General features: G+C 37.5%; 1 protein-coding gene across 1 annotated transcript in view; it reads left to right on the top strand.

The window, feature by feature from the left end:
* The first annotated feature begins 490 nt into the window (after positions 1-490).
* The window catches only part of LOC107564494 (collagen alpha-2(VIII) chain-like), a 53,716-nt gene continuing 39,409 nt past the window's right edge, over positions 491-14,797 (top strand). Inside the window, exon 1 of the mRNA XM_016249589.1 lies at positions 491-797. The gene's annotated coding sequence lies outside the window, so the exon portion shown is untranslated. The remainder of the gene's footprint in view (positions 798-14,797) is intronic.

Below are 14,797 nucleotides of genomic sequence, written 5' to 3'. Positions count from 1 at the left end.
GAGTGCAAGCATTTGTTTGCAGATGTTTATGTTGGAGGTGGGAAAACAAGGGCTTAAATGGTTACCGGGAAAAGAGGAGGGGTGCAAATCCATCCCTTTCCTCCACCTACCCCACCCCATCCTCTATACTGCTTCCTTATTCTGCCCGGCCACAGACACTTGCCTTTTGTATGGAGGGAACCAGAGAAACAATCCACTCTCTCTGTTTGGAAAACAAATACTTGCAAGAAAAGAGACTGGGAGCTTTCAGGTGCTTTGCCCCCAGTTAAAAGCCCTGTAAGGAGGGCTTCTAGCCTGGAGTCAGGAGAGCCACTGCCTCGTGAAGTTGAGCACCCTGCCTCTCACATTCTCCCTCTCCCTCTCTCTCTCTTTCTTTCTCTCTCCCTCCTACTTTCCACCCTGTGAGAGTGCACAGAGATTCAGAAGGTGCGTCTGAAATCTACTTGTATCCAGGCTGGAGACAGCACCACAAGGACTTTTTCCCCCTTTACTGCAACAAGCACGTGGACTTAATTTTCACCAGAGACAGAAATAAGAATAAAAAGCAGACTGGCACCTGCCATTGAGAAGCAGAACTTTCTCTAGAGTTGTTCGTACTTTCTGCGCATTTGTAAACAATATTTGACTGCGACCAAGTGCCAAGGCATTCCCGAGACTTCCCTGTCTTCTGGGATCCCGTCACATCTTCTCAAGTTATTTCTCTAGAGATGACTGTCTGAAGAAGGAACGCAGAAAAGAAGCCACCTGACCTGCAGAAGTTACCTGCCTGAGTAATTGAGGTGAAGCAGAAGGGTGAGGTAAGTTCATATCTGAATCTTTCATTTTCCTTCCCCTCCGGGTGCAGGCATATGTCATCTCTGAAAATGTTTTTCATATCCCGTTGCTTCACAGCAATTGAATCCAAATGCAAGAGAGAGAGAGAGAGAGAGAGAGAGAGAGAGAGAGAGAGAGAGGGAGGGAGGGAGGAAAAACAGTTGGGTTCACATCTCAATCATGAGACCAACATAATTCTCAACGCACTGCTACACACAAGGCAGATTAACAGAATGTTTTAATGCTCTACCCCCATTAATCTCTGCAAAATATGTGGCGCATTTTTCTAAACAGAGCCATGTGGCTACTATTGCATTAATGCTAATGCTGCATGTGTGTGTTTGTGGTTTGCGTGTGCTTGTGGCTGTGTGGTGCAGGTAGTGTGGTAGGTCTCACAGCTGTTTTGGAGTCGGCGAGGGAGAGAGTTATATAACTGCAGCAGTCTCACTCTCACTGACACCTGGGACTGTTTGGTCTGCACTCTGTTGCGCACCAGTGCCGCTCACTTAAATTTAGCTCCGCCCACAGTGTTCTGAAGTCCATGCCCACTTTTCAGCTTCTGAAAGCATTTAATTTTGACCTGTGAGACATAGTCCACTTCAGAGGTTAAAATGTTACATCAAATCGGCTCTTTTGAAGTCAACATGAAACCAAAATGTGCGTTATTATTATTATTGTTTTTCTTGTTCTTGTTCTTGTTGTTCTGAAAGTGCTTTGACCTCTCAGACATTTCAGAGGTTTAAATCACATTAAATCTTTTAATCTTTTATTTATTTTAAAGTCAACATGAAACCGAAATGAACCCTGTTTATTATTAGTAGTGTTATTTTTATGGAAGTGTTGCATTTTGACCTGTCAGGTATAGTTCACTTCAGAAGTCAAATCGTCATTTTAAGTCGTCATGAAAACAAAATGCACCCTATATATTGTTGTTATTATTATTATTATTATTATTATTATTATTAATCACTATTATTATTATGAAAGTGTTGCATTTGGATCTGTCAGGTGTAGTTCACTTCAGAGGTTAAATCAAAATGGACCCTATTTATTATTAGTAAAAGTAATAATAATGCCCATTTATTAGGAGGCAATCGATTTTTAATGGACAAAATTTTGCCATCCTTAATTTTTCTCTTTAAATAATCTAAAAATAATATGTCCGATGTCAGGTATAGTTCACTTCAGAAATCAAATCGTCATTTTAAGTCGTCATGAAAACAAAATGCACCCTATATATTGTTGTTATTATTATTATTATTATTATTATTATTATTATTAATCACTATTATTATTATGAAAGTGTTGCATTTGGATCTGTCAGGTGTAGTTCACTTCAGAGGTTAAATCAAAATGGACCCTATTTATTATTAGTAAAAGTAATAATAATGCCCATTTATTAGGAGGCAATCGATTTTTAATGGACAAAATTTTGCCATCCTTAATTTTTCTCTTTAAATAATCTAAAAATAATATGTCCGATTATGTCGCAAAAGGCATTTAATGTTGACTTGAATGGAAATATGTAGTGATGTTTTTTCAACATTTGATGTATCTTCGTCAGCTGTAGCTTCTCACCTCAGCAAGTTTTGTACATGGTGTTTTGTCATAATATGTCAAAAAAGGTTTAAAAGAGCTTTTCCACACATAATCAACTACTGCACATGGCATGAGCTCTGTGCAGCAGTCTTAATTTCAGACGGAGAGTGAGAGAGGACTGTGAGAGAGAAGGGAATGTGCTTTCATAATACATTCTTCACCAAGAGCACTGGGGAATAGTATTCAATAATACTTTTTTCTCGTCTGAGTAGCAGGGCCCAGCCTCTACAGAACTGAAACAGACCCAGTCTGGAAAAGACGACATGCTCTCCTCTAAAAACATTTGGCGCCTCAACATTATGGCTTTCAGGAGGAGAAGCGGTTGAGGTCTGACTGCGAACCTGTGCGTCATTGCCGCTAGGGCTACCACATTACACAAGCCTCCGACGTGATCTGAACCCCTGAGTGGAAAAGAGAGTTTAGAGAAAACGTGTCCAAGACACTCCACAGATAGAGGGCCCATCATCCTCACACACTTCTGATTCCTCCGTCTGGAAATGGTCCAAGGCTTCTAGATGGGATGCTGTCTTCTGTGGTTAGTTCAGAGGACGGGGAAGTATGATGTGATTTTATGATGAATGTGTCTCATCTGGTCCTGTTATCAGGAGATGCAGCAGACAGCGTCCCACCTTTCTGACTGCAATTACAGCGATAGCTTCAATCCACCAAACACCTCACTCCTTCTCACACATACTTTGACCCTTCTCCCCACATGCACATTTCAGTTAGGTAAAGCCAAGGAGATCTGTTATACCTGGTGAAAGCTATTTCTTTGCATTCACAGTTTATTTTTCAATCTGACATTTTGCAGATGGGACCGTAGACATTTTTCAGCCAATCACCTGAGCTGTAAATGTCATGCGAGTAATCTCTCCTGGAGCAGCAGGAAAATGACATCATGACTTGTCAATTTTAAGATTTTAAAGGGATAGTTCACCCAAAAATGAACATTCTGTCATTTACTCATCGCCGTGTTGTTCCAAACCTGTATGTTTTTCTTCATTCTGTGGAACAGGAAAGAAGATATTTTGAAGAATGATTCAGCTGTTGTTGTTTTTTTCATGCAATGAAAGTCAGTGGGGACCAAAACAACGTTGGGCTACTGTTATTTTAGTTTTATTTATATAAATATATATTATAGTATTTAATAATATTTAGAATTAGCTTTTATTTTCTATTTAAATGTAAGTTTTAGTATTTTATGTGCTTTTCTGAATTTTATTAGTTTTGTTTTAAACATTTCTGTTTAGCTTTCATTTCTTTTTTCCTGTTTTAGTTTTTATTCATTTTAGTACTTCAATTTCTCAACATTTTTATTTCAGTTATTTCCCAATATTTAAATTTTTTGTTCAACGTGTTTTTTTATTTTTAGATTTTTAAACAATATTATATTTTATTTCAGCTTTATTTCAGTTAATAAAAATATTTTAATATATTTTGCTTTCATAATGTTCTTCATAAAGCTTTTTTTGGGGGGGGTCCAGATGGTGTAGTTATGGCATCTACCAGCAGGGGCTAAAAGGGTCATGCTAACCACTCAATTTTGACTGCTTGGGCAAAGTACACAAAGGCAAATACTTTGGCAGTGTGAAGCCTTAATGGCGAGGCAATGCTGTAACCATGGATGCCCACCTTTGGGATGGCCCAATAACTCTGCTGACTGCTTTTTATGATGTTGGTTGACTCTGCCAGGCTGGGCCTGATGAAATGCATTTCTTTCTTTATTACATTACATGACTCCTACCGACCTGACGGAGGCTTTTATATATGGACCATTCATAATTGCTGCACGCTTATTGGTTGTGTTGCTCAGAAAGCCTTTGTCCATGTCCAACCATCTGCCTTGTTAATTCTGGGGCAATTTTCAGTCACTGAATCTTGTTTACAAGGTCCATCTCAGACACTGAAAACCATATTTCCCTGTGCTTTAGATTCCTTTATCTCAAGGTGGATGTAAATGTGTGCCTTGGAGAAGCCATATCTCAGAAATAAAAAGAAGCAAAGCTTATCCAAACCATTATAGATGTCTCTTTTCATTCAGCTTGTAATAGCTTACTGCAGATTCAATTCCCATTTGAGTTTTTATTTTTTTACCGTGCAACGGAGGAAAATGATACGAAATCCATTACACATGCTCAATCAGTGAGAGAGACTAGACAGAGAATCTGGCCCAATGCAGACTGAGAAGCATATGGGAACTGTTGGACACACCAATAGGTTGAACTTTTACTTCGGGTTTATGAGAGGTGATGTCTTGTATTGTGGCCAGCGAACCCTCACCAAAGGTGAAGGAATAAATGTATATGTAAGACAGAATTGAGTGTCACACTTATAAAGTATGTGGATTGTTATGAACTGTCATTATGGAGAATCTTCTTCTTTTTTTTTACATTATTCATAAACCTACTGATGCTTGTTTGCCAACTGTAAATGTATTCTCTGGTGAGAGGACCAGTAATCCACATCGTTTTTTTTAATATAGTGCCACTAGGAGGCAGAGTTTCTGACCTTGACTGTGCAACCACAAACCATGTTACATGGGAATGTGAGGAACACACACAGGCTCACAGTCTGTGCCTCTGGTGCTGTGTGTGCATCTGAGAAATTTTAGATGACAAAGGCCTCTTTTCTTTCTATGTAAATTGCAAAAGACAGAATTGAGTGTCACACTTATAAAGTATGTGGATTGTTATGAACTGTCATTATGGAGAATCTTCTTCTTTTTTTTTACATTATTCATAAACCTACTGATGCTTGTTTGCCAACTGTAAATGTATTCTCTGGTGAGAGGACCAGTAATCCACATCGTTTTTTTTTATATAGTGCCACTAGGAGGCAGAGTTTCTGACCTTGACTGTGCAACCACAAACCATGTTACATGGGAATGTGAGGAACACAGTCTGTGCCTCTGGTGCTGTGTGTGCATCTGAGAAATTTTAGATGACAAAGGCCTCTTTTCTTTCTATGTAAATTGCAATTGTTGTTGTTGTTGTTGTTGTTTTTGATTATTGTACCTTAAAAATTCATTGGTAACACCTCACAATAAGGTTCTTATCAGTGATAACTTCAGTGTCTCATTTGGCTTGTTAATTATCTAAAAATTCTTGAAACAAGCTTAATTTACTTGATTTTTTTTATTATAAAGAATATAAAAAAAGATATTTTGAGAAATGTCTCAGTGTTTTTTAATGATTGTCCATGCAATGGAAGTCATATAGCCAAAACTGTTTTGTTACCAACAATTTTTCAAAATAGTTTCTTTTGTGTTCTACAGAAGAAAGTCATACAGGTTTAGAACAACATGAAGGTAAGAAGATAACTTTTTTTTTTTTGATGAATTATCCCTTTATGACCTGATTTTATACATTTTATCTTGAATACAGGTGTATTTTATCGTATTGCACTGGCAAATTTTTAATCTTTGTTACACTTAAAATGTGTAAAATATCAGTACGTGTTCTAAAACTAAATACACTTGTATTACAGATACATTCTCTGAAAATAAATCCTAAATTGATCTTGTTTCAAGAATTTGTAGATATTTTTACTGGAAAATAAAACAAAAAATACTCATCAATAGGATTTTTTGCACTGTATAAATTAACATTAATGTATTATGAACAACAGTACATTGTTAGTTCATGATACCTAATGCATTATTGAAACTTTGTGAAAAGTGTAACAAATTCATCTATATTTTCCCCGCTTTGTTTGGCCTACGACCATGTCATACTCTGTTATTTTGAGCCCATTAATGTTGGCAGAAAGGTTCTTCTCATCAACCGTGTGGTAACCTTCATTCCTCCTTTATTTGGTGTTCATTTTAAACAGGAAATGAAGGAGAATACCACTCATGCTCCAGGAAAAGCATATGCCTGACTGTGTTACGTTCCAGGAACTCACGCCCCCATCTCTCACCATTACCATTTGTTTCTAGATGTTTTTCGCTCACCAAGAGAGAGGAAAAACAGTCCTGTTCAATGGTGCTACAAGGCAAGCGGCGCATTCCTTTGAGGAACTGTGCTTTTCCCCAAAATCTGTTTGATGGGGCTCTGCAGGCTTCGTTCCTTCCGCCCGTTCTCCACTTAAGGTATGACGGACAAAAGAAAAACAGAGAATGAGGAATTACACTCAAAGCTGTCGGAAACAGCACTTTGGCATAAGTCGACTCTGCAATCAGCAACATGCTTAGCCTGCATCACCGATTAGATGAGGGTGCGTGCCTTTGTGAGGGAGTGTGTAAACATCTCAGACCTTAGCGAAAAATGCCGCCGGTCACTCAATCAAGCATCCTGTTGCATGAGGCTTCGTTCCAGTGGGTTGTGCATGAATTGGTCTGGACAGGAAAAGAGGTGCAAACACATCTAGGAAAGGGGAGGTTATATGTGAAGGCCAATGGGTTTATTCTGTGGGCGCTAGGGTGTGAAGATGTCAACTGTTTGATTGATTGAGTGGAAAGGTGTACTGCCCTGAACAGATGTGTCTGTTTTGTTATTCTCAAGAGGACACAATTGAACACATGCTTGCGGAAATTAACAGCTTTAATTTAAGTCTGATGAATGCGGCACAGAGCTGGGCTTAGACTCAGGGCTGATTTAAAATATCATAAATCACATACAACTATGTGAATGCACTGAAAAAAAAATTTTCATCATTTTCAATCATTTTCTTAATCGGTATTTTTTTTATCAAGATAAACTCTCTAAAAATAATTTTATATATATATATATATACATACATACATACATACATACATACATACATACATATTTTAAGCATTAAGTAAATTAGTAAATATTTAACATTTAAGTTAATTAATTTATATGAATATTATATATAGTATTGTATATATAATAATCATTATATATGTAATGAATATTATGTGAGTCTGCTTGTAAATTAGTATATATATATATATATATATATATACATTTAAATAGATTTATGCTTGTCAAAACAACTAAGCAAGTAAAAACAATATTAAGCAAGATTCTGATATTTTTATTGAAAAACGAGATATAATTAAACCAGTTTGCAGTCCATGCCTTGTGTTTGTTTGTTCTCCACAATGAAAAAGAAATAATAAAACAATAAGCAGCATCTCTCCCCTCAACCTTTGTTACTTAAGTTATACTTTTGGCTTCCCAGTAATCTTGCAGTTTTACTAAATTTCCCTTCAGGGATCAATAAAGTTGCTATCTGTCTTTCTATCTATCTAGCTTGTCTTCCTAGTCTTTCATTTTCACATCTTCACTGCATTCCCTCATTTGCTCTCCCCTGGCTCTTGAAAATGCACTGGACGTGGATGAGATTTTCCGTTCCGATGGCAATAGAGGGAAATGGGGAAGCTTGGCAAGCAGCTGTTATTATTTTTCCTTTTGCACAGTATCAGCTCTTTCAGCAGCCTCTCTGTCATTCAGACCCAGCAAACGCCTCCACAATCACAATCTGAAGCTGTCTTATCAGCATCACGCTTCCGGACAGGACAGAGAGCGAGACAGTCAAGGCATTTTCACACCAATACTGAACATTAGTTGCAACTGTCAATTGCAGATGGCATTGTAAACAGCAACAGTATATTTTTATGGACCTGTTTTTATGGACCTATTTTCATCCAACATATGTTATTGTTCGTGTAATGGTCGCCAGCTATTGACTGCCATGGTTCTTCTGGACCTTAGAAGTATTAGAATAAAACACTGATGAAAGAGTCTTAAAGGGGTCATATGACGTTGCTAAAAAGAACGTTATTTTGTGTATTTGGTGTGATGCAATGAGTTTATGCGGTTTAAGGTTAAAAAACACATTATTTTCCATATAATGTACATTATTGTTTATCCTCTATGCCCCGCCTTTCTGAAATGCGTCAATTTTTACAAAGCTCATCAGTCTAAACAAGCGAGGTGTGCTCTGATTGGCCAGCTATACAGTGTGTTGTGATTGGCCGAATGCCTCAAGCGTGTGACGGAAATGTTACGCCACATACTGTGATGCCGTCTCCCAGCAGGACGAGACAAAACCAACAAAACCCATTACAAATGAGGCACTTGTTGAATCCAGTGGGGACATAATTACTGATTATAATGACTTATACTGGTCTTCTGTCGTTGTGTTGCGTATCGTACTGCATAAACATAAAACCATGTCTGTATTTGTGATCAGAGAAACAACAAACTACAAGTGCTACTCTACACTGCTCAAAACTGCGTTTGAATCATCAGTGGCAAATTCTTTAAATATGAAAAACGTACTTACAGGCTGTGAGTCAGAAGCACCAGACTGTCCTTGCAAAGTTGGAACTGCCCAACTTTATAGAAACAGCCTTTGTGCCACAGACGCATTGTAGGCTACTGGTTCAGGAAACAGTCCTCATCATCCTCCATAAAATGCACAGCACACATCTGAATATTTGGGTTGAAGTGTTCTGGAACAGTGTTGTAAATACAACTTAACCACTGATTTCTAGTTGTGTCCTCTTTTGGAAGGCCAAACAAAGTAGTTTTGCTTTCACAACGAAACACACAGCGTCTCGGCAACAGCAATAATTAAAGGTACGCCTTCTTTCTTTGCGTTAACATTTGGGCAACGTTTTGCAAATCTTCCCACATCGTGACGTAGACATGAGGGGCGTGTTAGAATTAGGCGTTTTAGGTAGGCGTGGTTGACTCGTAACTTTTATAAAGAATATCTCTTTGGATTTTAGACTTTTGTCTTTGTAACTTTACAGATCTTCTTTATGCACCAAGAGCTTGTAACACTTCAAAGAGAAAGGAAAAATTGAAATCGCATCATATGACCCCTTTAAGAAGAAAGATCTGAGGCATGATTTGGCTCTTTCTGTCTTTTTTTTTACTATAAATTTATATTTGATCCTCACTTTTACCCCCCTTTTTTATGACTCATTACTCATACTACAGTTTATTTGAATGTTTGTGATGAAACAGTGGTTCATGGTTTGGCACACTGAAAACCAAAATGCCTTTGGTCAAATTCTGTGACTCAAAATATTATTTGTACACAAAGAAGGAATAAGAAAACCCCGAAGCTTCATAGAGGACTTCACAAAATAATGGAGTTTTACCAAATAAGACATTTCGTATTTCTTTGTTTTTCTATTATTTAATTTAGCAGCCAAAATAGCATATTTTTGCTTTGTGTTTTGCAGAATAAAATCTTTATTTGCGTGCATGATGTTCCTAAATCTTGCAGTGCATTTCCAAGGAAACTTTAGAAAACACTGACGCCATTGACCGAATATCAAAATAAGAGCTGAATCCAGCTGGTGGCACTTAAGGCCTTGTTTGGTTTAGTTCTACCTGCACAACCGAACCCAACTGAATCGTAATGGGACATCAGTTGATGGGTTTTGAGGTTCAGAGGGACTTGATTTCTTTTAATTGGATGCTGGTTGATTTTACCGGCTTTCTCATTAGTCTTGTTCAGCATCTGGGAGCCAAACTGATGAGGGACTCCAAGACTACAGGAAAGACGCAGAACGGTGCCAGTTCCTCTCTGGGTCAAATCCTTAAAATAAAACTCCAGTTATAACTTTGTCTTTGTCCTCCCAGACCAAGATTTTTTACCTTCTTTTCTCACATTAAGGGAAGGGTTGATGGATGGTCTGCAACAGCAGAGATGGGAATAGGGCTTTAGAGGTTTTTTACTTCAGCTTAAGTCTTGGATAATATTTCTTTACATGTGTTCCCAGTTTTTCCTCCGATGACTTCTTAGGGGAATTGTGAACACTACCGACAACAGTTCCAGTTGTTACCCTTGCACTTTTAGGAAAGATTCTTCCAGAAGTACATTAGTTACATTACCCATACTCATCTTCATCCAGCTTCCATCAGATCATTGTTATTTTAGGAATGATTTGTGGTTCTGTCATGGTGATTGTGTCTTTCAGTGCAGGTAGTTCATTTGATAAAGCTCATGTTAGCATCTTTAACATATAGACCACATAAATCCTTAAAGAAATATTGAATTGTTATGCAGTGAGCAAAGATGGACAGTAGGCATTGCACCAGGGCTTAAAGAAAGAAACAATATACATGCATAAAAAAGTTTACTATTCAAGAGTTTGGGGTTGGTTAGATTCTTTTGTTATTTGTTATTTTATTTTTTAATGTTGTTTTTTTTTTTAAGAATCAATACTTTTATTCAGCAAGGATGCAGTTGACAAAATGTGACAGTTAAGACATTTATAATGTCACTAAAGATTTCTATTCCAAATAAATGCTATTCTTTATAGCATTACATTAACATAACATTATAGCAATACGGTTTCCACAAATATTATAAAGCAGAACAATGGTTTACAATAATGCTTTTTTAACAAAAACAGTAAAAAAGGAAGATAGATAGATAGATAGATAGATAGATAGATAGATAGATAGATAGATAGATAGATAGATAGATAGATAGATAGATAGATAGATAGGTAGATAGATAGATAGATAGATAGGTTTCATGTTATCCTATCGCATCCTGTTCTAGAAGTCCCACTTTCATACGCATCCAAAACGCTGACAATTATCATTTTAAATTCCCCCTTCCCTCCGCCTCATGCTTTACCGTTGCCCAGTAAACCTCTGCATCTCTGGGCAGTTTGGTGTGACAGAATGAAGGAAGAGCTTGACAAGCTGGCCAAAGATGAGAGCGCTCAAATGGGCCGTGCACCATCCAACTCCCAAGCACAACAGAGCGCTTGTGTTCTCCCTTAATCACAGCAAGGAAGAGATTCGTGTTAGCATGGAGAACTGGCTCCTGATGCAGCGTGGTTGACCTTTCACATATGCTAGCACTTGCTGAAGAAAGATGGAACATGTTGACTATAAATAAGTTGGTCACTATGTTCATCCAACGATCCCTTTAAAAAGTTTCTGAAAATCTAAACTCATGCAAATGTCATTTCTGAGCTGTGTATTTGAGGACTGATATTGCTTCAATCAGTTTGATGCTATTTTCAGTTTCTTCATTTAATTACTTTGAGTTTAATGAGACTTACAACTGATTAAACACTCTGTCCTTGTTCTCTCTTTCCTTTCGTTAAGATTTATCCATTAAAACCCTTGTTTTTTGCTGCTTTGCTAATGCAAACCAGAGCTTTTGTTAAATCTGCCTTGCCAATAAGCGACACTGTTGTGGGATTACAAATTTAAGAATTGCATCGGACAAATTATTGTCTTAAGCAAGGTGTGGCAAGAGGTTCCTGTCTGTTCCTGTTCTCTCATTGTTAGTAAAATGAACCAGATTACTGAGACGATCACCTTTTGTTTGTAATGGCTCTTGGTGCCTCTGCCCCAGTCTTTGAGTAGTTATGCTGATTGTATTAGGACTGTCAGACTGATTGGATTAGCACCTATGCATTTGAATGACACTGTTATGCTGATGAGATCAGGGCTGGAGAAATTCCGGTAACGGGCTGATTCCTGTATTGCATTTGCATGCTTTGTTTAGATTGTCTCCACCTCCACTGAATGAATCCCGCCCCCTTAAAATGTATATAAACTCTACTGTGCCGAGCTATAGTCAGACTTGGATGACTGCAGCGACGCACAGCGAGTCCTCAATAAAGAGTGACTTCTGTATGAAAGATATCCCAACGTCTCCTGGTTTTCTGCTTCGACGAGGAAAAAGTTTCCTACACTGTCATACCTGATCCAAGTGCTGCTCACCAGCACTTTCTGCCCCGTGAGCAGTATTTTTTTCTATCCTTTATAGAAGAGTAAGCAAAAAACTTTCCCATGTGTTATGCGACTATGTGATATTCATCTTCAAGTGGCTTGATGCCTGTGCAGTAATTTAGCTGGAGGGGCTTTAGTGCTTTGATCAGCATGAGGTTTTAAAAGGTTTGTACAGGCTCGCTAGTTTTGCCTCTAGCTGGAGATTTTTGCTTGATTAAGGAGACCGTCCCACCTGCAACTGCTTTGTTTCCTGCAATTTGTTTGTCTCGTCTCAGAATGTCCCGTGCCTTGCACCGGTTGTGCAGTCAAGATCAGTGCGCAATTCGTCTAAATCTCAAAGGTCCACTTTCTTTCCTTCGTGTAAAAGGTACACTGTATCCAATTACCCTGACTAAAGCTGCTGAAAACGTAGAGAGGAAAGGATTTGGGTTTGTCTCTCTCAGAGCCACTCATTCACATCCTTTTTCACATCCCTTTTGGAAGCTCCTGTTTGATCATAACTTGATTCAAGAGATTTTGACTTGATTATCGGCAACATATACCTATAGAAGTTTGTTTCTACAAAAATAAATAAAGGCTATTGTGAGGTAGTTTTAAATAATAAAGTAACATTGTGAGATTCAGCAAGGATGCATTCAATTGATCAAAAGTGACAGTAAAAGCATTCATAATGTTACAAAAAATTTTTATTTCAAATGCTGTTCTTTTAAACCTTCTATTCATCAAATATTCCGGGAAAAAATATATATCATTCTTTCCACAAAACATATTAAGCAGCACAACTGTTTTCAACATTGATAATAAAAAATGTTTCTTAAGCATTAAAAACGGCATATTAGAATGACTTCTGAAGGATCCTGTGACACTGAAAACTGACCGTTCAGCTTTGCAATCACAGGAATAAATGATTAAAATAAATGTTATTTAAAAAATTTTTATATATATACTAAAATTAGAAAACAGACATTTTAAATTCTAATAACATTTCCACAATATGTTTAAGAAAAACACACACAAAAATTATGAGCAGCATATTATATATATATAATAAAAAGCTTACCAGCCCCAAAATTGTGAACAGCAGTGTAAGTGTGAGAAAAAAGGCCGTTAGATGCAGTCACTGGTGGGAGATGAGGTCGCAATTTACTTTTTTATTATTATATTACTCTTTTTTATTTTTATATTACTCTGATATAGAGACAGACTTCCATATATCCCTCATATTTTTTCCATTTCAAGTGTTTGTGTAAAGTGAGAGACCACCTGTTCCAAATAATTACAACAAGAGGATTTCTTCTGAACTTCCTGTCTGAGCCACATGTCTGGAAAAGCTGCTAACTCATGCCTGCTCAGATGAAGGTCATCCTCAGCTTATCCACTCAGCTTGTGATGCCTGTTTTCTTCTCTGACAAACACATAAATCTAAATGATGCCATGAAGTGAGTGAAAGTTCAAGCACCTTTCTGAATTATCAAAATCATTTGTTCAAGTATAAGTCCTTTTCGTTTTGTGCATTGTGTGTCTCTTTACTTGGTAATTATATTGGATAACTAATCCTGACATCCAGATGTCATCATCATAACCTTGTTGCATTGATGAGAACTTAAACCAGGGGCGTCTTGAGTTCAAAGCAGCCTGTAATACAAGCCATGACAAGACAAAGACAGAGTTGTTCCTGTTATCCTGCTCTGAAATATAGATTTTCCAAACCAGGCGCTTCCAGTCCTGTCCTCTCACTTGAATACTGTCCTTTTTGAAGATGACCCAACTCTAAAGACAATGCATGATTTCCTTTGGTACAAACATAGTTATCCCTGTCGCAGATTTATTTTCCTGGCATAGCTAGAAAGAGTCGAACTGTTAAGCTTGTTTGAGTGGAACCCAAGTCTCTATGAACATGATCCAGCCTTCATAGGCTCATAACATTGCAAAGACTCCCTATGGGGGTTTCTATCTGATTGCCCAGTCAAAACAATACAAAGTGTGACCCCTGCAGGACTAACCCACATGCTTTAACCAAATGTAGGTGAATCAGGAGAAAGAAAACCTGCAGAATCTGAGTTCTCCCATTGCACCGTGTGATCAAGTCCACGTAGCAACTGCTAATCCGTTTACATTCAGCCGAGACTCAATAAGAGGATATTAAATCTGGAGGGTATTGTGTGGCAGTTCTTAAGCAACCAAACACATTTCCTGCATCCCATCATGCTCTGCAGAATAGAGTGCCACCATATGCTTGGGCAATGCATTTGGCAGCTCATATGAGTGTGTGGGTTTAACAGTAATTGAATTAGGAATGTTTCTGTTTGCAAATAGCTGCATTGGTCACACCGTCCCACAGAGTCATTTCATAAATCTCTCTATTAGGTATTTATGGAATCCAGATGAGTCTGCAGAGGAATGTTTTCATTTAGCCTCATTATTGGTATTGCAGTGATGCGCCAAATTGGAATAACTCATATTTACATTTAGCAGAGGCTTTTAGCCAAAGTGACTTAAGGAAAAGCACAAGCATAAACAATATATTTTTATTTACACTTTTTAATATACGATATATACATAGTGTACAACATAAAAAAGTATTGGTATAACTGCTGTATGTTTATACATTTTATTTAAAATGTAGTTTTATTGTATTTATTACCTTTTTTTATCATGCATTAGTTTTTTTTGCAGCTGTATAATATTATCATCCACAG

This window comes from Sinocyclocheilus grahami, unplaced genomic scaffold, assembly GCF_001515645.1.
Source record: "Sinocyclocheilus grahami isolate Dianchi unplaced genomic scaffold, SAMN03320097.WGS_v1.1 scaffold940.1, whole genome shotgun sequence".
Taxonomy (NCBI): domain Eukaryota; kingdom Metazoa; phylum Chordata; class Actinopteri; order Cypriniformes; family Cyprinidae; genus Sinocyclocheilus; species Sinocyclocheilus grahami.
Note: the sequence above shows the minus strand (reverse complement) of the source record. Positions and strands in the feature narration are given on the sequence as shown.